The sequence below is a fragment of the Amblyomma americanum genome, chromosome 3 (genome assembly GCF_052857255.1).
Source record: "Amblyomma americanum isolate KBUSLIRL-KWMA chromosome 3, ASM5285725v1, whole genome shotgun sequence".
NCBI classification, from domain to species: Eukaryota; Metazoa; Arthropoda; class Arachnida; order Ixodida; family Ixodidae; genus Amblyomma; species Amblyomma americanum.
The window spans coordinates 69035432-69057962 of NC_135499.1; the positions used below are offsets into that span (position 1 = coordinate 69035432).

The window sequence follows — 22531 nt, forward strand, 5'->3', positions numbered from 1 at the left end:
AAGCAGCTCTTTATCAGCATACAGCAAAGCTGAGGTTTCTTGAAGCTCATCAATCCACATCCTCATGCTGACAAACTCATCTGGGTCTTTCTGCTCCTCATATCCAATATGAAACTTGGGCTTTACATTGTAAACATCGTGCCTGTTCAAAGTATGGAGCACATTCAATTCATCTCCACCAGTTGCGTGTGCAACCAGCAAAATAATTTTACTAGGGACTCCTAGACGTAGTTTTGCTGCTATGGCATTCTTCTGGGTGGATGTCAAGCGCTGATGCTTCACACATTTTCATGGCCATAATGCTCAGCCTGGTACTCAACAGTTACGTTCTCACCTTTTTGTGTGACAGTCATAGTTGCAAAGCAGTGCTTGTTGCACTTCACACTGCCCACTAACTTTGGCAGCCGCTTCCCTTCTCCAGTTTTCACATGCATTCCTGACCTATTCCTCAACAGGTACATCTGCGTTACTCCTGAGGACGAACGCTTAGGCCCACTAGATGCTATGAATTTCACTTTCGCCTTTATTTCTTCCATTTCCTTCCAGGCTGCAAAATCTGCAAACAAAAATACAAATGCACATATTTAATGATGACATATTATACACTGAGCAAACTTGATTTGCTAACTCTAGCTGAAATTCAAGATGTAAGGCAACCATCAGAACATGAGCTACAAGTGATTGCTCGAGGCTCACTCAGTGCTGAAGGCCCACCTGTTCCAGCACCTGCTTGACTTCATATGTGACATATTTTAACTGCTCTGATGTTACTAACTATAACCTACCTTGTCCTTTAAAAGCGGTGCAGTACAGTTGTGTGAGTTATGGCTGCCATACGTTTCAAAAGTCTAGCAACCTAATGCAAGCTATGAGAAATCAAAATCTGAAAACACAAGTATACAGCACGATATACTAAAGGCAACCACCATATATCTGTTAAGTACACCAGAAATCCTTGCATCAACTACAGGTACTATTGCACTGAATGCATAGTGCTTGAAAAAAAATTCCGTTACACACTGACGTGCGGGCAAAATTTCTCTTAATCTATAGGTAGTGGACATGACACTTGGATATGCCGCTGGAAATGCTTATCTTTAAATAATGGTGTTTGGGTGAAAAGCATGTCCAGCACTGCCGTGATGGTTCAGTGCTTAGGGCACTGGGCAAGGCTGACTCGATGCCAGCCATAGTGGCCACATTTTAGTAGATGTGAAAGGCGAGATACCATGACAGCAGAAATTATCAGTATTCCACTGTGTCGTCCCTCATTGCTAGAGTTGCCCTGGGACAATAAGCCCCACTTAAAAAAAGGGGGACGCTTCACGTCTACCTTTAAAGTGTCCCTGACGGTGTTTAACAAGGTGGCTATGAATTGCGTGCAATTATGTAGAGGATATACCACTCGGGCGTGCATGGTGCACTCAAGTCCTCAAAAAGAAGCTGACTGTTTACAACACATCATTAAAAATCCCAGCTTTTGCACACCACGGCAGTCAGGGAACGCTGTCACTAGTTCACCAGAGACGCAGCGAAGAAGGCGAGGTGCTTGCCTGGTCTTGGCAGAATGCATTGTGTGCCCTTCCCACTCGTTTGCTTTCTAACCGCAGTGGGGCAGCAGGCGGCAAAGAGAAAAATTAAAGAATGATTTACCAATGCGAAATCAAATGAAGAGCATCAGGTAAGTTGCTTTCACCTAGGGGTTCGACAAATTTCGATACCAATGTGTACACCAAGCAACGATGATTCGTTTGGTGCCGCTCGCATCCCTCTGCAACCACTGGTTCACCCACCACGGCCCTCTAAAGGCTGCCTCCATTACGGTTTCGAAGACCAAAGGTTATGGGTACGAATCCCCCACACACACCGGGTTTAAACTCAACTAACAACTTTGTGTGCCGAAACATGCCATTCTGTTTGCCACACTCCGAACACTCTGTGCCAAACAGGCGGGCCACGATTTTATCACCAATGGTGATCCCAAGTGGCACCAGTCCTGGCGCCCGCTCAGGCGGTACACATATAGCAGAACGCCAGTATAGGATGTAATCCAGCCGCTGTGCCGGCTCGGCAACTGCACGCGCGCGCGGTCACGTAGTGGGGTGTCACATTTTGCTGAATTGAGGTGTTACAGCTATGATCACGCGATTTAGCCCCGCATCTTTAAATCTGAGAGCAGACACGAAACAAGCAATTGGAAGTAGTAAGAGCTAACACTCTTAAACAAATAACCAAGTGTGCAGAGTTACTGGTAATGCTTTGTGGGTGGAGTGCAGCACATGTCTATAATGTCATTATTTCTAAACTTCACTCTGCGTGTGATTTGAGAGGGAAAACGCGGAGGTTATTTTTAATTGCAGATATCTGTAGAGCTAAAGAGCCTAGATGAAAAATTTTCACGGAAGGATGATACGTGACTCAGTATACATCATTACCATCACCTATTTTTACCCCTTTTCAGTTATCGTTTAAGGGTATGATGCAACAGCATTAATGGCCACTGTCTGTACCTCACCTTGCGAAACCTCGTAACCTACCACATCGTATGAAAAACCGCTCGAACAGATATAATAATAATGATAGTCAATTTTTTGGGAAAGGAAATGGCGCACTATCTGTCTCGTATATCGTTGGACATCTGAAACGCACCCGTAAGGGAAGGGATAAATTAGAGAGTGAAAGAAGAAAGTGGTGCTGCAGTGGAGATCTCCGGAATAATTTCGACCACCTGGGGATCTTTACCGTGCACAGACATCACAGAGCACACGGGCGCCTTAGAGTTTTCCCTACATGAAAACGCAGCCGCCGCAGTCGGGTTCGAACCCGGAAACTCCGGATCAGGAGTTGAGCGCCCTAACCACTGAGCCACCGTGGCGGGTACCAAACAGATATGAAATCCCGTTTTTCACCAGGGATGCATACCAACGTGCCTACATGGCCACACTGTTGTGTTAAAAAAGTATGCCTCTTAGGAATATGAGGCAAAATCATTCCCACTCCTAGGAAAAATTTGATCGCCTCCACCTCAGACCCTGCTTGCACATTGATAACAACTTGTGGCGTAGCGAGGATTGCGATCTTGTACTACTTTCAAGCTACACCCCCTCCGAGGACTTGGAGCTACCCGAGGACTTGGACAAGCCAGGCTCGTAGCAGGCCGACAGCCATTTATGCTTCATGACTATACTCTGTTTCATACATCAAGTGCAACGCACTCAAAGCTAGCGCTCTTGTTTGGGCTGCCTACACCCACGACAAAAAAGTAGTAGACACTAACATAGGAAATGCTTTGCCTGCAGGCTTACTACATCCAAAAAGAGCTTCAAAAGGGCCTAGTTGGTTTGTAATCTTCGACATTGCTATTGCGCTACTAATGGTTTACACAAACAAGACCGACACATACAGACAAGGCGCAAACTATCAGCTGATTTTATTGCGTGGGAAATTCGTTTTATATGAAATGTTAAGATGAGAAAAGAAGGGACACAAAAACAGGTAGCTTCATGGAGATGAGTTGTCTAATCTTCTGCTGGCAGGTATGTGTGGAGGATGCAGTCTTTTCACTTCCTTAAAAAGTTAATCTCTCGCTTCGTCAGCGCTACCGAAGGGTCGCTTACGCAAGTGCCTTCCTTCTCAGACGTCATGCAAAATGCTTCATAAAGCTCCCTTTGCATTTTATCTTGGGATCGCAGGATGACAGCGGTGCTATCAAGCAATGGCTTACAGATTTTGCACTTGGAGCAATGCGCCGCCAGATTACCCGATGCCCTGTTTGTATGTGTCGTTCTTGTTTATGTAAACCATGAGTAGCGCAATAACAATATCGAAGATTATTACTACATCCCGCATTCGTCATGAACCCAATTAAATGCACTATTACTGCTGACAACACACTGTCACTTTCTCATGCCTTACACCACTCGGTCACAGAACAAGTGCGGAGTAACACACCTCCCTTTATTTTTACGCATGGACTACTTCTGTACCTTTCACAACGTTGCACCATGTATGAAACGGAACATAATCCACCTCGTCGTATGCTTTGTGGCCCTCCTTTCTGTGTCCGATTTGCACCTAGTACAGCTTGTCGAACACAAATTTCTTTTCAGGCGACATACGGTTAAGTCAAAGACCGTTTTGGCTGAACTTTCAAAAGGCAAAAAGATGACCCAGAAACTAAACGAGAACCTAGGTGTTGGGGTCCCGCACAATGCAGGACTGCTGGAATTCAAGCCGCACATAACCTACGTACATAAAGGGTTCTGGTGCAATGTTTAACATTGTGTTCAGCTGGCTTGAAATTTCTCTTAACAAAGAACAATTCACATCCTGCCTTGAAATCATGGTGCAAGAACTACTTAGATCTTGATACCACGGCCAAAGCGCGACCAGAGCTTATTTGCCAATCATGTATTTTAGTGCAGAATAACTGTGCCACAAGAAGCAGGCCCATCAAGCCACAGTGGTCGTCACCACTCGGTGCAACAGCGTGTACATTTGTGTGCAGCACGGACATCGGTCAGTACCTTGTCATTTTTCTTTACTTTGTGTTCTACTTGCTGGGACTACATGAATGGGCAGGAAAACAGCAAGAAGAGCTCTCGTATTTCGGTGCTTGCCGTCGAAATGCATTTATTGCAAATTTTTTGTTTTATCGTCATATGGCTGCTAAGAACATGATTAACTATGCTGTAAAAAAATTTTACCGCAATGCATGTACTACTACATTCAATCAATCAGTAAGTCTATATTTTGCCCAAGCAAAAGGCAGATGACAGAAGAAAAGTCTGTGATGAGCATGACTAAAAAGGCTAGATGGGCCAAAGAGCCTTTACGTACATTCAAACAATGCTTGAGCAGTAAATGCACCAAAGCCGTGAGGTGCTAAGGCCTGCCATGCACAGAACATAGTTATCTTTGGCCACCTGGGGTCATTTTCATTTGTTCACGACATAAAATCAGCCCGTGCATGCTGCTGCAGTAACCGCATCGTTTGCCACCACCATGAGCCGCCGTAACAATTTGCGCAATCTGATTCGCACCATTGTGCGTGAAGAGCTTCGCAAGTTTTGCAGCTTACGCTGGGTTTGATCTCTGCTCTTGTTTGCAAAAAGGTGCAACAGGCGTCCCGGGCTCTATTGTGGAAACACCACGTCCACCGGGAGACTACCACCTATGGTAAGGTTGTGCGGCCTTTGGTTCCCACTTCATCAGCACCGATTCATGCAACCCATCCTGTTATGCTGCCCTCAGTGTCAACAATGATCGCGAAGCGTCCCTGTGGAAGGCCGACATTTGGTGCACACCTGAAAGCTGGCCACATTGTTTTCAATGCGGAGAACCAGGCCGCCTGTACCGCTATTGCTCTTGCTGACGCCTCAGCCTGCAGGGTTTTCGCGCCAATTCTCCGAGACCCCAGTTTGGCCACCAACCCCCTGCCATTGAAGACTTCCTTGAGGAACAGCGTCTGACCCTTTATATCAATTCACTGTAGCATACTTCTATCCCGTGTACCACGTTAGTCACGCTCACCTTCGCTGACCCCGCACAGCTCCCTGGGAGCGGCACAGGGTCCATCGTCCAGACCTCGCCGGGAAAACTGAGACCATCGACCTTCAGGGGGCGAGGTCGCTAGGAGTCGCTGCGCTGAAGACCTACCGCCGTCGCTGCTACACTCCGAACACGAACTGATGGCACCCTCGTCCAAGCCAGACAATCGTGTTTCTTTAGGCATAGGTTATTCTCGACGGGCACAGAGACTGTGCATTAGTGGACACTGGGGCTGACTATTCGATTCGATAGTGGTCATCTCGTTAGCCTAAAGGGTATTTGCACAGTTGGCAATCAAATTAATGGATTTACGTTTTCATTTGCGTCGTTCTGTGCAATTGCTCCTGGGATCTGATTATCGGCATAGACTATGTAGAAGTATGGTGCAATAATCTACAACAAAAAATTTTCTTTTTTAGCGGCATGACCACCCAACTGACCAGCTCTTGCTGCCATAGTGCCACGCTTCGCATCTCTGGAGACATCGTCACGTTGCCACCACGGAGCAGTATTTTATTGGAAGTCACCTACGACGACTTGCATGATGCTGAAGCAGTAAGATGCTAACCATTCACTCCTGCGGACTCAGGGCATCTGCGCTGCTCACAGCCTACTGACGATTCATGGTGGCCAGTCTGCGATCCTTTTCACTAATCTTTATAATGAGCACCGGCACGCTTTTCCTGGAACTGGTATCGCTTCTGCTTTGCATCCGCTGCAGCAGGAACTGACGAGCCCTACCTTGAAAACGTCGACATCAACTGCCACCTGTCCGGGGAGTAACGGCTGGCCTTTGAGCAACCACTGCGCGAATTCAAGCCGTGCTTAGGTTTTTCCTCGCAGGTTCGCCAAACACCCATCACTTCATGTTTCCGCTAAGGATCGCAAGTTCAGAGATGCTTGACAATGGAGTAGCTAAACCTTCCCAAAGCCCGTGATCTTCGCCTGCCATCCTGGCTAAAAAGAAAGACGCTGCTCTGCGGTTTTGTGTCAACCATGCAAAACTGAACAGTGTGACCGAAAAGGACGTCTACCCATTGCCGCGCAATGACGACACGCTGGACAAATTGTGTTGCACTAAGTGCTTCTCAGTCGACTTGGAAAAGCGGCTATTGGTAAACTGAACCAGATGAAAGGGACCACAAGAACACCGCTTTTGTGACACCACATGACCTCTATGAATTCAAAGTGCTTTCTTTCAGCTTGTGCAACACCCCTTCCATGTTTCAACGGATGATGGACACTGTCCTCACAGGTGACAAGCGGCAAAGCTGTCTTGTGTACTTGGGTGTCATCGTTTTCCGAAAACGCTTGATGAGCATCCCCAGCGACTGCAGGCTGTCCTCGAATGCCTCCGGTCGGCAGATCTGAAGCCCCAGAAGTGCCATTTCAGTTAGAAAGACCTCAAACTACTGGGTCACGCTGTGAGAGCTGAAGGAATGTGGCCGGACCCCCAAGAAGACTGCCGCCGTCGCACATTTTCCTGTTCCTACTGACAAGAAAGCCCTCAAGCACTTCCTGAGTCTCTGTGCGGATTACTGGCGCTTTATTGCTGACTTCACAACTGCAGAGCCGTTGACGTGCCTCACTAGTAATATCTCCTTTGTGTGGGCCAGCAAGTAACACACTGCTTTCACAATGCTACGCCAGCACCTTCAAGCATCTCCCGTTTTTGCACACTTAAAAGAAGATGCCAACACCGAGGTTCACACCGATGCCAGCAACATCGGTTTTCATGCTGTCCTTGTCCAACACCAAGATGGCCTTGAGAGGGTTCCCACATATGCTAACCGCACTCTTTTTTACGCCGAAAGCAACTACTCTAAGTATGAGAAAGAATGTCTTTTGGTCATGCGGGCCATCATAAAATTGCCCTTTCGTGACTGATCATCACTATATACGCTGGCTGGCAAATTTGCGAGACCGTCTGGGCGCCTGCCACGATGGAGCTTACGGCTCCAGGAATTTGACATCACTACTGTATAAAAGACAGGCCGTAAACACGAACACGTGGAAACACAGGCTCGCACACCACCTAATGACCTAGCAGCAGGCGGATGCGGACATTCACCCTATCATTGACCACCTTGAAGGCAACAATACGAATCTATCTTGACACTTCTCTCTATCTCAGCTCCTTCTGTTTGCGGCATGGTCTCCTGTACAACCCGAGGCCACAATAGAGCTTACCATCTCGTAATTCCAGCTGATATGCATGCTGACGCACTTTTCACTTGCCACAATAGCCCACATGTGGCCACTTGCGTTTTCTCACGAACGCTCGTCACAGTGCGGAGCATGTACTACTGGCCGGGACTCACCGGCGCTGTCAAACGTTACATTAAAAGCTCCAGAGAATGCGAGCACCGAAAGACACCATCATTTAAGCCCATTACAGCCCCTCGCGCTCCTTTCGACCAAACAGGTATGGACCTCCTCAGCCCTTTCCCTTTGTTGCTGACCAGAAACAATGGGATTATAGCTGGCACAGACTATTTCATTCGCTATGCCAAAACCACGGCAATCCCTCGTAGTACAGCTTCTGATATCGCGGAGTTTTTCATGCACAATGTCTCGCGGCATGGCGCCTTTCGAACACGATTACTGACAGATGATCGGCGTTTAGGCCGCAGTTAATTGGTTTCTCACTTGACCTATCATTCATTGAACACTACCATCGCGCACATGCTGTCAGTGTATGTAGATGCACAGCACAAAGATTGGGATGAAGTCCTGCCGTATGTCACCTTCGCCAACACCCCCTGAAGGAAATTATGCGCTTCACGCCGTTTCACCTCGTGTACAGATATGAGGTACATAGTATGCCTGATCTTGTGCCCAGATGATGCCCACCTCATCCCAGGCGCCCAACAATTTGCCCAACAAGCTGAAGAAGGCAGTCGGCTGGCCCACGTGCAGATCCGGCAACATCACAGCACAGGTGCACGCCACTACAACCTTTGCTATCGCCGGGTTGACTACAAACCCGGCGACCAAATCTGCATATGGACCCCTGTTCATTGCCACCGCTTGTCTGAGAAACTACTGTGGCGCTAGTTTCGCCCTTAAAGAGTGCTACGGTGCGTCAGTGATGTCGACTATCAAGTGCTTCCGGACAGTGCCGTGCAACACTTGCTCTTGCGCTAGTTGGTTATCCATGAAGTTCGATGGACCAGCGCACAAAAACAACGGACAGAGTAGAAGAAGGACGACGTAGACGTCTACGTCGTCCTTCTTCTACTCTGTCCGTTGTTTTTGTGCGCTGGTCCTTCGGAGTGCTGTGCAACCATGACGCCAACAGCTCAGCTCTTGACAATGTGCACATTGTGCGGCTTAAGCCGTTCTGTACACGGTAACGGCAAGCAAACATGTTGAAGTCGTAACACGCTTCAGCTGGTATGCTTTGCTTTGCTTTCTCCCCCCCCCCCCCCGGTTATTTTAAATTTTAACTTCCTGTCGACCGCAATACAGTCAGCATCACGACAATGCTTCTTTTTCTCGGAAGGGGCTATAGTGCCACCTATAGTCGGACACAACCTAAAAAAGAAAAGAAAGCGGTTGCTAACAGTGGGCCGTGATCCGCGGTGTATTGTATTACTCCGCTGGCCAATCAAAATAGTAAACTACATCAGCTTTTCACTGTTTGAGTACAGCAAACAAGCCGCGTTTTCAAAACTCTACAGCTTACAATTATTTCCCTTGTAAGTAGCTTTTTCTTTTTTTCTTTAGGTAACAAGAAAATAAATAATAATAATTGGTTTAGGGGGAAAGGAAATGGCGCAGTATCTGTCTCATATCGTTGGACACCTGAACCGCGCCGTAAGGGAAGGGATAAAAGAGGGAGTGAAAGAAGAAAGGAAGAAGAGGTGCCGTAGTGGAGGGCTCCGGAATAATTTCGACCACCTGGGGATCTTTAACGTGCACTGACATCGCACAGCACACGGGCGCCTTAGCGTTTTTCCTCCATAAAAACGCAGCCGCCGCGGTCGGGTTCGAACCCGGGAACTCCGGATCAGTAGTAGAGCGCGAAAAGTTACATAGGATAGGATAGGATAGGAAAACTTTTAATATCCAACAGAAAGAGGGTAGCCAGAGGGCTACCCGCCTAGACGACGGCCGAAAGGTCTTGACTCTCGGCGGCGGCTTCGGCCAGTCGGACGAGTTGTAACTGAGTCGCCGGGTCGGAGCTCAGTAGTAAGGTCTCCCATTGATCTTTTGTGTTAATACCTCGTCCCTCCCGGGGAGCATGAGGACATTCCCATAGTATGTGGTCCAAGGTGGCCCTAAGTTCGCAGTTCGCGCATTTTTCTGAAAATGTCCCTGGGTACATAAGACTCCAGAGGGCCGGGTTTGGAAATGTGTAAGTTTGTAACCGGCGCCAGTTGATGGCTTGGTATCTGGACAAGGATCTATCTGCTGGAGGAAGTCTAGCTCGTTGCAAACGATAGTGTTGTGTAATTTCTCTGTAGGTCACCTTGCGATCCCTGTCTGTAAAGACCACCTCGCTCGGGTCCGTCCGGAAAGAAAAGCCTCGGGCGAACTCGTGGGCCGTCTCATTACCAGGCAGGGATGCATGTGCTGGTGTCCAGACTAGCGTAATTTTCCGGTCTATTACATGACGGCTTAGAATTGTATTCGTTAGAGGGGAGACCCGGCCCCTGCTGAAATTTAGTATGGCAACTTTGGAGTCACTGATGATGTATCTCGCTTTTGTGCCTACACAAGCCAGTGCTACGGCAGCTTCCTCTGCAGTCTCTGGGTTACCCGAGAGTATGGAGGCACTGATTTTGAGGAGTTGTTTATTATTGACGACCGCGACGGTCATCGTGTTCTTACCATACTCAGCGGCATCCACGTAGACCACGTCCTCGTCTTTGTAGGAGCGGAAGCGTTTCTCTAGCGCCTCTGCCCGCTTGGCCCGGCGCACTGAGTGATGAATAGGATGCATATTCCTGGGTAATGGGGGTACAACTATATTGTCTCGAATTTTTCCGAGCATGTCAACTTTGGCGGTTGTTCTGTTATCTCGGCTAAGATTGAGTTTTTCTAGAATGGCCCTGCCGGTTGTGGTCCCGGCTAAGCGTTCGATTTGGGACGTTCTCACTGCTTCCGTAATTTCTTCCAGGGTATTATGCATTCCCAGCTCTAGGAGGCGGTGAGTGGATGTACGGATGGGCAATCCTAGAGCTTGTTTCGTGCATCGCCTGATAATTCCATTTATCTTTTCCTTTTCTGAAACTTTAAGATCAAGGAAGGGGGCAGCATACGAGATACGGCTTACCACGAACGCCTGTACCAGCCGTAGGAGATTCTGCTCTTTCATGCCGTGTCTTCTGTTGGCAATCCGCTGTATGAGCCGCATAGTTTGTTGCGCGCAGTTTTCCATCTTAGTTATTGCATCACCATTATACCCGTTGATTTGTATAATCATTCCTAAAATTCTGATTTTTTCAACATGAAGAATCTCCGCCCCTTGAGTTTGTAAAAGTTACAGATTACTTTTTGTTGTGGAAGAATTGTGTGGAGAGGTCCTGAATGTGGGCCGGAGCTTCGCGCCAGACTTGAGTTGTATCCGACTATAGTATTGCCAGGTGGCATGTGGCTGACCTGGAAGACGGTGATTTAGCGCTCATGCTGTGCCGTCTTGACCAGCACCATGTATTAAAACACCCTCCATCAACAAGTATGTTACAATATGGAGAGAATCGAGCATGCTCTAAAGAATGGACGTAGTCTAAAAGCAGTGACGAGGAAACTAGCCATAGACAAAAAATTGGAAGTGGCTTAGCTCATCTATGCCAGAATATATGTATCGAGAGGTGTACGTTTCCCTGGCTGAGCTTGCTGTGGTCATTGTATATTTAGCAATGAGACACTAGGCTCCATGTCGGCAGCTTTGCGCCGCCTATTATGCTCGGCAGTCTGGCATCTCAGTTTGGCAAGCCGTTCCTCTCTGCTCGGGCGTCTCCGCTGCTTTCTCCGCCTTCTTACACTCATTCTCTCTTTGCTGAGTAGCCAAGTGCCAGGCGACAACCTCAGGATCAGAAGAGTTAATTTTCTCTTGTCTATACCGCCATTAAAAAGCAGCTGGACTCGCCTTCTCTGCATCCATGTCAAACGTTGTGATAGAGACGCGCATTACATCTCCGCCTTTTATACGCAATGCTGCGCTTGCGACGCGCGGTTCGGGTGATAGAGGGGCGTGCGGCAAGGCGGCGACTAAGAACGCGGCGCACCTGCTGCTCCTCTCCGGTTGCCATGGTAACGGCACATGCGCACAACTTTCCTCTTCCAGCTACCGCGAAATGCTCGACTGGTAGCCCAGTGTAGCTCTCACTAGAAAACCAGATGTATTCGTTAAGAGACATTGTCATTCTATACAGTAACCAATTTATAGAGTAGCCAATGCAGTCAGGACGTTAATAATGAGAGGCAGTAGCGGACAGCACTGTGACATACCACCAGTAACAAAAGAGCAAGTGAAGAAAGCCTTAAGAGTAATGCAAAGGGGTAAATCAGATGCTGAGGATCAGGTAACAGCATATCTTTTGGGAAGGACAGAGGGGACATGGCACTTAAATTAGATTGAAAATTAAACATTTTGACAGATTTGCCTGTGTGGTTGGGTTTGAAGACTTATAATAAACTGCACAACTGCAACCAAAAATTTTAACCTTAACCCAACGTTTCGAAGCCGACTCGGCTCCTTCATCAGGGGTGACTGAGGGCAGTAGCTAAGCGTCTTTAAGTATGGAGGCACTAGGAGGGCACCCTGAGTACATAGGGGTTTTTTTGTTTTTAGGTAAAACCTGACTTTACCCGATTTAAAATTTTGACACCTCAAAGATGTTCTTTAAAGATCGGATGAAACGCAATTTACCCGATTTTTTAACTAAAATGCCCTTAAGCTGGCGCGACAAAGAGGGGCGGCCGACAGAAAAAGGAAACCATTTAACATTATGGAATTTGGCAGCCATACTGGATCCACTTCAGAAGCGCTTGCTGAGTCAGTCATCTGATCAATACCGAGCTCTTTTGATTTCCATGACCGATGCACACTCTTTTTGCAAGCAGTTTAATGAGTAAAGAGTCGATCACACTTGTCTACAGCGCTCGAGCAGTGCAGCCCGGTGGAAATAAAGCAAAATTATAAAGTAGGTATTGACATTCACTGATAATACTTGCGCTTAAGATCAGCCTAATATTCATGTGAAACGAACACGCACCAGCGCCCTACCCTCAGCAGAGCAGCTGCGATAAGATTTAACTTTATTTGCTTCGCAGCACACCGCTCGAGCGCTCTAGCCAAGCGTGATCTACTCTGTACTTACTGGAAGTGAAGCAAGCCCCCCCCCAAGTAAAGGTGTTGAAGTCATGGACTATTGGTACGACGCAACTGTGCGCTACCCTCGGCTAGCAAATGCTGTATTGACAGATACAATACTGTACACAATAAATAAGTTTCACAAACGCTGCAGTTTCAATTACAGTGAAAAACATCGGAGGGGAAGAAACTCCAGCTTAAGGGTATGACACGATAGCATAGTGGATTAATTCCAATACATGCAAAATGTCATTCTCTACATTCATGGATCCCTTAGAGTCTTCATACCCCAACTAGTGTAGTGTGGTGCAGCGGATAAGCAATTCACCACTGTCCTGCAATGGCAGCTGCTCCCAGCTGCAGGTGTTAAATGACCCAGGCCTCTTCTCAAATACCAATCGTTCATTTAGCTGCTACCTGCCAAGGTGGGCAGTTTGCAATGGGCAGGCAGGCTTTGAGGATGCCACAAAGTCACGTGACGTAGGCGGGCCACCTGCCTCCTAGCTTGCTCCCTGGGGACTACTTTCCAGAGTCATACTCGTGATTTTTCGCTTACAATGCCAACAACACCGACACCGCACTTTCTTGACAATGGGACCTTCAACGCTACCACATTAAAAAGACGCACACACTTAAGACTGTTAGTGAACGGCGTGATGTAATCAGATGCCATGCAGCCGGCAATTGTACATCTGCATGGCTCTACATAGCCACCACGAAAACACTGCTGCACCCGTTGTGACCTGCACGCTAACCTCTTGAAGACAGTCGCCGCTGTACCACAGCCCATGCTCGGCGCCATTATAAGGGTATGATGCGATAGCTAGTGGGTTAACGCCCATATATGCAGAATTAGTCTACTTTCCTGGGAGTCCTCATGCCACGGCTAGCAGAGTGGTACAGCAGTTAAGTGGTGCCCTAGTGCCCTGGGATAGCAGGTGCTGCCAAAGGAAGAATTTGTGCAATCCAGGTAGCGCTTCACAAGCCACTACCATGGGATGGCAGATGCTGCCACCGGTGGAATTTGTGCGATACAGGTGTTGTAGGCAGTAGTGTAGCCAATGCATAGGGCTAGAGCGAGAACGCGCCTGGCTGCGCGATCATGTGATGCACGCCGTGCGAGCCGCGCGAGCTCGTTCTGGGCAATGTTCGCCTGCCCGGGCAATAAACCGGTCGCTGGTCCGGCTTTCCTCAATTCAACAGCAGGTTGTCCCTCTCGAGCAACCTCCCGCAGCCAATTATTAATTTAACGGCTACATGCCAGGTTGCATGAGTTCGCCATCTTTTATGGTTACCATCGAACTTTAACACACACAAGTTTTCGCTCCATAGAGCAAGCAAGGCTTCTGCCTCAAAATAAGTTTCGTATTTGTATTAGTAACCTGCAGATACAATATACATATGATGCAGAAAGTAGCCATACTCCTTTATTAAGAGTACAGAGTGAGCACTGATGACTTTTTAGTGGACAATACGTTTTCGTCAGCTGTTCACAAAAAGAAAAGACCATCATTTCGCCAGTTGCGGGAAATATTTCCTAGCAAGACTAACATATGCGCAAGCTTGTAGCTCCATTGTGTCCGAGTTCTCACCCTCGAAAATAATGCATGTTTGCCAAAGCGGAAAGAAGAGGTGCACTGTTGTTCCAAGTTGGGCATTAAAAATTACAGAGGAGAGAGCAATTCACAGCAGATAATTACAAGCATTGAGGTGCATAATGTTCCCCTTAATTTGCATTTGTCAGCCTATTTTTTTTCTAATACACCCTGCGCTTCTGCTGCTGTTCTGGTGGCAGACTCAATGGTTGTGCATGCTAACAGCGTCGTTTTAATAAACCAGGAAGTCCTGCATTTGTTGTGCTTGTTCCTTACTTTACCCAGCGATATAATTTGCAATGCATTAGTATGTACGGACGTGGACCGACTTGTCAAGAACGCTATGCTGCGGGAGGAAAGGTGAAGCTATGTTGGTGACTCGACCGTCATACCTCTGTCGTTTATGTAGGCACGTGGAAGCGATTTAATCTGGTGCTGTGAAACCACTGCCTGCTTTAAAATTTCGCTCCCTTTTCCTCCGCAGAACATTACGCGAGCGCTCTAACGCAAGCCTACTCGCGTTTGTACAAAAGCTCACACTTTTTTCGTGCATGCACAGACACAAAAAAATGGCGCCAACAACACGTGCATCTTCCTCACCTGATTAGGAAGAGAACTGATGCGTACTGAGCCTCGACACGAACCCGTGATTCTGCTCGTGGTGCTGCCACAATTGGCCACGGCGGGCAAACACATTAGTACACTGATCACAACTGTAGGAGGCTTTCGCACTACCACTAAGAGAGCTTGCAGTTTCGGGATGCTGCTTTCGCACATGCCTCCTTCGAGATTGCTCCAAAACAAACTCAGCTTGGCACACAGGACACTGATACTTATCTCGTACAGGTGACTCTGCGGGTGGTGCGCTTGGTCCCTCAATTCCTAGAAGGGCAACTCTGTGACAGACACAAACACAATTCACGCTGGCAGACAAAGAACGCGCAACGGAGCAAACAAGGATACCCGCCGCGGTGGCTCAGTGGTTAGGGCGCTCGACTACTGATCCGGAGTTCTCGGGCTCGAACCCGACCGCGGCTGCTGCGTTTTTATGGAGGAAAAACGCTAAGGCACCCGTGTGCTGTGTGATGTCAGTGCACGTTAAAGATCCCCAGGTGGTCGAAATTATTCCGGAGCCCTCCACTACGGCACCTCCTTCTTCCCTTCTTCTTTCACTCCCTCCCTTGTCCCTGCCCTTACGGCGCGGTCCAGGTGTCCAACGATATATGAGACAGATACTGCGCCGTTTCCTTTCCCCAAAAACCAATTATTATTATTATTATTATTAAACAAGGAGAAACTCTCAATAGTAGAACAGTGCGCGCCCAGCGCAACACAGAATATGGCAACGGCCAAAAAGAAAGCTCAACGGAGCTGCGGCTGGACAATGCGGTAAAAAAACAGTGCAATTGCTGCAAAGTATACAGCAATTAGCGCAACAGCAAGATCGCAGACCGAGGGATCAGCGAGGACGCTTGCACGATGCAACGGGGGACAAATCTGCGGAACAAAGGATTCACGTGATCATGTATAATACAAAAACAAAATTCAAATCACATAAAAACAAAACTATAAAGAAGTTTCTGTAAAATTTATAAGCATTGTTTTCAAATATGATACTAAAAATTATTTCAGCTGGACAAACAACACAAACAAATTTAGCCAGGGGAAGGGAATTACCCCTAGGGGACAGGGAAATCTAAGGGCGGAGTCAGACCTAGGGAGGACTGGGACGGGTTGAACCACACAAACAAAAAAGAAGACTGGGCCGCCGCAGGGTTTACGCGCTTCGAGTCCAGCAGGCGTATGCCCAAGTTAGAGTGTACTAGAACTTTTGAGTGGAGCGACCGAACCCGGCGCGCCTTGCATACCAGCGTCCCCTTTTTTGAAGAAAGTAGCGGTGGCGCTGGCGTCGTACGCTCTTGAAGCAAGTTGGCATGTTCCGACCTGTATGCGTGTGTGTGCGTGCGCGCATGCGAGCTCTTTCGCAGATTTGGGACTCAAATGGAAAGGAAACAGCGTTTAAATCACTGTTATGCACCTGGGTGAAAGACTGGGTACGCTGGCACGGTCCAAGGCCGCAAGGTATCAATTTTAAAGCCCCAAGAGATGAAGAGCGACGACTTGTCTGGGAGAGAAATTTGTGTAGGCTTGATAAGCCCCTCGACGCCGATTGCGCTGTGTGCGAGCTTCACTTTGAGCCTCATTTAATCGTGAGAGATTATGTGCGCATAATTAACGGAACAGAAGTTCGAGTGCCAAGAGGCAAACCAACTCTTCGGCCTGACGCGGTGCCGACGATTTTGCCGAATGTGCCTTCATACTTAACCAGGAAAACACCGGCACCGCGGCCACTGACAAAACGGCGTCAGTTCACGTCTGATAACGACGGCGAAAGAAAACGACGTCGCATTGACCAAAGTAAAAGTGGCGTCATCAGACGAACCTGCAACAGCCGCTACTGAGAATAGCGAAGCCGACGAAGCGGATCACGCAGTCGTCGACTTTGCTTCTGAGCCAGCCGTTTAGTGAATTGTTTAGTGAATACCATGTACATTTTTTGTCTGTGTGAACCTTTTCCAGCTCTCTGTAAATAAAGTGTGTTTTCATTTACACATTTAAGCATTTTGTTTGTCTTCTTTCAAATTTATACGAAACAAAAGGCATGCATATTTAAATATATTTGGGAAGCTGGTCACAATTTATAGATTATTTAAATGTCTTAAACAAATTACGTTTAGGGCAAGGTTATAGGTGTAACTCGCCAGGTTTAGTTACCCATTGCGGTAGTGCTAATATTCCATGGAAACAAATGCAAATGGAGTCTCGTAGAGGTGGGAAATGTTTAACGCATATCTTGTTTTTAAGAGGAAGCATTACTTTGGGCAAACGCCGATTTCTTATTCAAATCGACATGAAGCACTTAAGTGCTCTATTCAGGCAACTGCTGGACTGATTAGAATGAAATTTGTTTCAATAAAGAGAGTATATTAAATTAAAGCAACTGTGTGCTGCAGAATTTCGATTTCAGGCGCTGTGCCCTCTACAGAAACCCACGAAATTGAGCGCGTTAAAAAAATGGTACAAAGCTTATAAATCTTGTAAATCTGCTTGTAAACTGCATCAGTTGGAGCCTCTCGAGTGGACGAGAAATATAAATGTACAGCTTGGAAGAAATATTTACGATGTTTACGAAGATTTTGCAAAATTCTTTCTTTTTCTGAAATTACGGGTATATTCTAGAGGAGTGTATAATGCACCAATTTTGTGCACTGTGGATGTCCCAGTCGAATATTGAAGTATAAAATTTGTGACATATTTGTTTAGCGCTGAGTTAAATTTGATTCTTGCCTTTTTTAGTTTCTCGATATTTGTACGAAAAAGACTGACGGTGATAATATAAACTATGCTTCCTACAGTTTGATAATTTGAAAGTTTTCTTCCAAAATACAACAAACCCCATCAAGAACGGTGCAGTGGATGCCGAGCAAATTAGGCGTTCTTTTCGCCTGCATTTAGGTCTGCATCTTACAGTTCGAATAAAGATTCTGATAAAAGACCCTGTTTACATGTAGAGCATTAACTATCGCGAGAACGTAGCGCCACATGCGTGAGTCGCTCCCTTCACTCAACCCTCATCTGGTGCATTAATGCGATGCGCCTTCCTAGCGCGTTAACTCTGTTTACATGAATGCGATGCGCTAGAAATTTTATGCGCCACTGTCGCATCCATATAAACGCAGCAACTGACAATATCCACTAATTGCTTTCGGCAGAATTGCGACTGCAAAAATTATTATGCAGTCACCGCAATACTGCCTACTACTAAGCTCATTAGAATGTTTTGTATCGAAAACTTGATCATAAACAGGCAATAAAATGAATGAAGAACACTGATCGCTCAAATAGTGACATTGATCCTGCTTACAAGCAGCAGGTTAATAATATCGTTTTCTAGAATAACCTTTTGTCGTGTTTCACCACAGCCAGTCAGGTTACAACCATTTCGTGCATCATAAAAAATCTCTCCGAGCCTACCAGGTGCTCGCCCAGCGCAGGATATTTGTAGTCGGGACGGTAATGTAGTTCAGTTGCGATGAAACATCCATTTTTTACGTACCGTTTTTGAAAACTCGCTGTTTCTGCAAGCGCACCGGTGAGCAGCCGCCTGCGATGCCAGAGGTGGCCGGGCGACGCTTTCAAGAGTGGGCGACTACAGCGCCGCCGCTACTTTTCTACACGAAAAGGCCCTCTCTACGGCAGCCGGTCGAGTCACTCAAATTATTCTAGTACAACTCTACCCAAGTAAAGGTGGAGGCACCGCAGTTCGCGCGCCACATACCAGATGGCGCTAAATTTTCTAAAGGGTTAACTCGATCTAACTCGATTACTGGAGCTAGAGCTAGCTAAGGTGCGAGTAAAGCTAAAAGGGAAAAGATGAAAACCCAAGAGCTGGTGGGATGAGAAGGTCAAGAGGGCAATAGAGACGCGCCAGGAAGCGTCCAGGGAACACAGATATTCCAAGAGGGGGGAACCAAACCCCGAATTAGACAGAAAATGGAATACTTTCATAAAGTGTAGAAGGGAAGCATCCTATTTAATTAATGAGAAAATTCGAAGAAAGGGTGCCCAATGGATGTCAAAAGTAAATAAAAAGGATAGAAAAGCAGCCCAAAAATTCTGGAAACATCTAAATGCAATGAGTTAGACGACTAGGGTAGAACAAAGGTTTATTGTTACAGATGAGGGTATTCGACTAGAAGGGGATGAAGCAATAAAACACATAGGAACAAGAATTACGGAAAAATTTACAGCAAAGCACGTGGTACATAATTTATCGATGGAGGATAGACCGGTTACAGCAATAGCTTCACTTGAGCGAGGAGGGTGGGAAAGGGCAGAGAAGAAGGTTCCTAGTGGCACATCAACAGGACCAGATGTTATCCCGATTACGTTGATAAAGAAGTTAGGACCAAAATCCAAGCAAACATTAATACAGGTAGTGAACAAAATGATAGTGGATGAGAAAATCCCCGATGAATGGCGATTAAGTAGAATGAACATGATATATAAGGGAAAGGGGGACAAAGCAGACGTAAGTAACTATAGTCCCATAACAGTGACATCTGTGGTTTACAGGGTGGTGATGCAGATTATAAAGGATAGACTGCAGGTTTGGGTGGAGAACGAGGGGGTGTTAAGGGAACGACAGAATGGGTTCTGGAAACAAAGGAGGTTGGAGGACAATCTATTTTCATTGACACAGTGTATAGAAATTGCGGAAAAGGAACACAGGCCCTTATGGCTAGCATGTCTGGATATTAGGGGAGCCTATGAAAACGTTACTCAGGAGCATTTGTGGGACATACTGGGCACATTGAATGTGGAAAATGGAGTAATTAATCTTTTAAAAGATAAATATACAAGTAACAGAGTGCTCATAAAATGGGAAAAATGTATCAGGGCCTGTAGAGACACAGCGGGGGCTTAGGCAAGGATGTCCTCTGTCCCCTTTGTTGTTCATGTTGTACCTGCAAGGGTTAGAGACCAAGCTAGAGGGGAGCGGACTAGGCTTCAACCTATCTTTTTTCAAGCAAGGGGAATGGATTAAACAGACATTGCCGGGACTAATATACGCGGACAATATAGTGATAATGGCTGACAACAAGGAAGATCTGCAGAAATTGTTAGACATATGCAGTACAGAGGGAGATAGATTAGGCTTCAAGTATAGTAAGGAAAAATCTGCAGTCATGATATTTAATGAAGAGGGCGGCGAGCATAGAATACTGGAGTTCGTGCTAAAAGTAGTGAATTAGTACAAGTATCTTGGAGTGTGGATAAATAACAGTGTTGAGTATCTGACAGAGCATGAAACATATGTAATGAATAAAGCTAGTAGGAATGCAGCGGTCATGAAAAATAGGGCACTGTGGAATTACAATAGGTATGAGGTGGTAAGAGGGATCTGGAAAGGGGTGATGGTCCCTAGCCTGACCTTCGGTAATGCGGTCCTGTGTATGAGGCCAGATGTTCAAGCAAGGCTAGAAATTAAACAACGGGAAGTAGGGAGGTTAGCTTTGAGAGCACATTGCAATACACGAAATCAGGGGGTACAGGGTGATATGGGATGGGCGTCTTTCGAGAGCAGAGAGGCTAGCAGTAAGATAGCATTTGAGGAACGATTGAGAAAGATGGAGGAAAAGTAGTGGGCTAGGAAAGTTTTCAGATACCTGTATATAAAGAATGTTGACACGAAATGGAGAAAGCGAACTAGAAAATTGACAAGCAATTATCTGGACAGCAGTAAGGGGGCAAATCAGCAATTATCGGTTAAGAAAAAGGTTAAAGAAACAGAGAGAGCTCTGTAAAAAAAAGGAATGCTGACGAAATCGGCACTGGGAACATACCGGACCTTTAAACGGGAAATTGTCAAAGAAAATATCTATGATAATTGTAGGGGAAGCTCTTTGTTGTTTGAGGCCAGGACTGGAGTTTTGCGGACTAAGACGTATAGAGTCAGGTACCGTGAGATAGACACGCTGTGCATTGCGTGCGGAGAGGAGGAGGAAACGGCTGAACACTTGATACTTTTCTGTAAAGGGCTTCACCCTACAGTGGAAAGCAGCGCGGCTGACTTACCCAAGGCATTGGGGTTTAGGGATAGTGAAGGAAAAGTGGATTTTAAGATTTTGGAAGTAAGCAAGCGAAGGTTATCTGATTGGTGGCTAAAAGCAAGACGAGTAAAATTTCACAAGACATGGCTAGGTGGCTTGAACCACCGCCCGATTTAAAGGGTTCAGCCGTATCCATCCATCCATCCATCCATCCATCCATCCATCCATCCATCCATCCATCCATCCATCCATCCATCCATTGCAAATGAATTTTTTTTATCGCGGTGCCCGTTGCAAAAGAAGGGGCAGTCGTCCGAAAATCCCCTTGAACGGCGTTCTAATGCTTCCTCTCGATACACGAAGCAACCGTGCGGCAGCCGGCAGCAGCGAGCTGCTGGTAAACTCCAAAAAAGAAATGCAGGCTACCGGCGCCAGCTTGTCGACTCATCGTGTCGGCTGCTTCTCGCGCAAAGCCCAAGAGCGGAGGAGGCTTACAGACGGACACCCCTAAGCGAGCGAAATGGACGCGCTTTACGCGGTGACTCTCATGACGCGTCGATGCATTTGAGCCAGCGGCTGCGCCGCGGCGCGTCGTTGGGAGTTGTGTTCGCGTTAGTAGACTGACATCGCACAACGCGCTGGCGCGTTTTGCGTTTCGCCGCTTGCCTTGGACGCGTGCCTCGCGAGGCACCGAACTCGAGCACCCTGCGCCGTGCTCTTGCTACCCAAACACGAACCGAAACACAAAAACATTTGCAGTGAGCCATGCATGCTTCCCCTGGCAACACGACTCAACTGGCACAGAAACTTCTGGATCAGTATCTGTGTACAGCCCAAGACCCCCGCGGATGTGCGTACTGTTATGCATGCGGAGAGAACACGGAGCCAGATCCAGCTCTGTGTTCCTTTCCAGCTCCATGATCTGCGGGCTGCTTTTGCCAAAATGAAACGGGGCACTACGCCAGGAAGGGATAAGGTCACCGTCAAGCTTTTGACGAACCTCCCCGACTTGGCATACGAGCCCCTCCTCGACTACGCCAATGCGATTTAGCGCGGTACACCCCCCCCCCCCCCCCCCCGCCAATCGACTGGAAAATGGCTGTAGTCACTTTTATTCCTAAAGCAGGCAAACCAATTGACACAGATAACCTCCGCCCCATCTCTCAAACCTCCTGTTTGGCCAAACTAATTGGGACGACGGTGCGGGATCTGTTACCTGCCTATCTTGAACACAAACATGTCTTTGCGAGCACCATGTTCGGATTCCGCCCGCACAGATCCGCACAGGATGTCCTCCTGGAACTCAATCGGGAAGTGTCGACCCCCTCGAATGCCCCCAAAATGATCGGGAAATACTCGCCTTTGATCTTAAAGGGGCATTTGACAGTGTAACGCACGAGATCATACTCACTAACCTAAACCAGACCGGCTGTGGCCTCAACACCCAT

General features: G+C 47.1%; 1 pseudogene; it reads right to left on the reverse strand.

Moving 5' to 3' along the window:
* Window positions 1-278: 278 nt before the first annotated feature.
* Window positions 279-22322, reverse strand: LOC144123809 (uncharacterized; annotated as a pseudogene).
* Window positions 22323-22531: the final 209 nt, after the last annotated feature.